The following is a 3,082-nucleotide window of genomic DNA, read 5'->3' as shown; positions in this document are numbered from 1 at the left end:
GGGTTATGCATGCTCATGGACAAGGATCACCACTTTATTGTGGTTATTGGTTCGGTCATCAAGGTTCCTCTTTCTTCCATGTTGCATGGCAATATTTTCCAATGCATTCTTCCTTGAGTCACGTGTGTGTGTATCTCTTCATAAAGTGCTGAACCATTTCTTTTCACATGTCCTATCAATCTCCTCAATGCTCCTTTCTTTTCCCTATAAAGATGAAATAAGAAAAGTAAGAACTATTTTTATAAAAGAAACAAAAATGCTTTAGCATCTACAGCTTGAATAATAAAAGAATTTGTTTATTCCTGAATTCCACTAACTGACTAACTGTGTATCTTCATATGCAAATTGGTGGCACCATAGGGTGACACCAAACTTAGTTTGGAGCACTGTGATGAAAAGTTGTGTTCAAAGCTTTAAGAATACTGCTTTGAACACCAAACCTGTTCTTCACTATATTCTGCATATAAAAATTTCACACGTGTTTGTCAATTTTTTGGTTGGAATTCATGAATATTGATTTATTCACTACTTCTAAAAGCATGTAAAACATGGGTTGCCTCCCATGAAGCGCTTCTTTAGCGTCACTAGCTTGACGTTACCCCCTTATTATGGTGGTTGGTAATGCTTGAAGTCTTCTCCTCTGGCAGTGGACTTGTATCCGTTGGTTGTATCAATGATCTCTACATGCTCCAAGGAGAGAACTCTGTTGATGGTGAAGACCTTAGGTAGCTGAGATGATACAGTGGGGAGATTAGGGGGGATATCTGCGAAGTAGGCTGAGATTACTTTATCCCCTGGAGAGAAATCTTACGTAGGAATCTTCTTGTTCCGCCACTCCCTTGGTACCTTCTTCTTTGCCCCTGGTGCTATTTTCTTACTCCTGGTGGCCTCCTTCTTTGATGAGCTTTTGTTAATGTCCTCACAAACATCTGGTGGCTTAGGTTCCTCAAATTTTTCCTTGACCTGTGGCACCTGCTGCTGGCCTTGTCCATCAACCCAGTAAATCTCAGGATGAGCTGGTTGTGCTTCAGTGCTTGCTTCTTCCTTTAGTATCTCATGATGCCCTTTGCTTGGTTCTTTATCCTCTTCATCTTTTTCCAGTGAGAGTTCGAAAATACTGAAGCTCAGTTGTTCATCATGGATCCTTAATATTAGCTCTCCTTTCTCCACGTCTATGAGTGCTCTAGTAGTAGCTAGAAATGGTCTCCCCAATATGATTGGGTGCAGGTGACTCTCTTCCATATCCAGGATGACAAAGTCTGTTGGGAGAAAGTATTTTCCAACTTTGAGCAACACGTTTTCCACCATTCCTACTGCTTGCTTTTGAGTCTTGTCAGCCAGCCTTATGACTACATTTGTAGGTAGTATCTCATTGATCTGCAGCCTTTTTACTAGGGATAGGGGTATTAAGTTGATGCTTGCTCCCAAATCGCAAAGTGCTCTATCAAAATTTGTTTCCCCTATAGCACAAGGGACATGAAAACTCCCTGGGTCTTTTCTTTTCACAGGAAATTGTGTTTGAATGAGGGTGCTGCAATCCTTGTTCATTACTATAGTCTGGCCCCCCTTGAGTGAGCTCTTCCTGGGAAGTAGTTCCTTCATATACTTGATGAATGCTGGCATTTGCTGAATGACCTTGATGAATGGTATGTTCACATTCAAAGATTCAAACGAGTCTAAGAACCTTGAGTACATTCTCTTTCCCACGGCACCCTTTAGCAGTTGAGGAAATGGTGCATATAGTCTCAGCAGCTCCTGTTGTGAGATTTCTGGTTCTTGTTGGTCTTTCTTCTCCTTCTCTACTAAGGTATTTTCAGGTTGTTCTAACAGCTTGCTTGGCTTGTCTTCAGTCTCCTTGTCATTTGTAGTGACCATATTGCAGTCTTCCCATCTTACTTTCTTCGCTTCACCTCTCGGATTCTTCTCCGTGTCACTTGGGAAGCTATTAGTGGGTCTGGGCATCTTCTCAGATAAATATCCCACTTGGAATTCCAGCTTCTTGATTGCTTCCCCCCGATTCTTCATACTGGCTCTCACCTCCTCTTTGAACACCTTATTATCTTGAATGTCTTTGCATATGCTTTCAAGTAAGGTTTCAATCTTAGAGATTCTGTCATCAAATGATGGTATGTTGGGGGTAGAGGTAGAAGAGTGAGATGTATTGCTGTGGTTTTGTTGGTATGTCTTCTGTGTGAATTGTTGGGAAGCTGTGTTGTTGGGGTTGTGACGTCTCTGATCTTGGCCTTGGTCTTGTTGATTCCCCCACCCAAAGTTTGGGTGATTCCTCCATCCAGGGTTGTAGGTCTTGGAGTATAGATCATGGTTGTATCTAGGTGAATTCCCAATGTAGTTGGCTTGCTCCCGAGTGCCTTCTTCCTCTTCAATTGCTTCCTCTTGTGTTGAAGTGGTGATTGCTGCCACTTGACTTCTCTCCATCTTCTTGGTGAGGTCAGCTAGCTGCTTGGTGATGAGCTTGTTTTGAGCAAGTAGAGCATCTACATTGTTCAGCTCTATTACTCCTCTAATGTTCCCTCTTTCGGAAGCATAGAAGTAGTCATTCTCAGCTACAGTTTCAATGACATCTATGGCTTCCTCAATGGTCTTCTTCTTGTTCAAAGAACCTCCGGATGAATGGTCTACAGCCTTCTTAGATTCATATGACAGTCCTTCAAAGAAGATGTGCAGCTGCATCCATTCATTGAACATATCAGATGGACATTTCCTTGTTAGGTCTTTAAACCTCTCCCATGCTTCATATAGAGTCTCACCATCTTGTTGCCTAAAAGTTTGGACCTCAGCTCTCAGCCGATTGACTCGTTGAGGGGGGTAAAATCTTGCTAAGAATTTGTTCATAACATCATCCCAAGTTGTCAAGCTCTCATTTGGAAAAGACTCCAACCACTTAGTTGCCTTGTCTCTGAGAGAGAATGGGAACAACAACAGTCTATAGACGTCTGATTGAACGCCATTGGATTTCACTGTGTCACATATTCTCAGGAATGTGCTTAAGTGTTGGTTGGGGTCTTCTTGGACACCTCCTCCGAACGAGCAATTGTTCTGAACTAGGGTGATGAGCTGTGGC

At 42.3% G+C, this 3,082-nt stretch overlaps 1 non-coding gene across 1 annotated transcript; it reads left to right on the top strand.

Annotated features, from left to right (window-relative positions):
- The first annotated feature begins 2,701 nt into the window (after nucleotides 1–2,701).
- On the top strand, nucleotides 2,702–2,807 carry LOC112719041 (small nucleolar RNA R71). Its single transcript, XR_003161361.1, has one exon. It is a non-coding gene; the product is annotated as a small nucleolar RNA R71 (small nucleolar RNA).
- The last annotated feature ends 275 nt before the right edge of the window (nucleotides 2,808–3,082 follow it).

This window comes from Arachis hypogaea, chromosome 10 (genome assembly GCF_003086295.3).
Source record: "Arachis hypogaea cultivar Tifrunner chromosome 10, arahy.Tifrunner.gnm2.J5K5, whole genome shotgun sequence".
Lineage (NCBI taxonomy): Eukaryota > Viridiplantae > Streptophyta > Magnoliopsida > Fabales > Fabaceae > Arachis > Arachis hypogaea.
The sequence above is the reverse complement of the archived record's forward strand: the minus strand, read 5'-3'. Positions and strand labels throughout refer to the sequence as shown.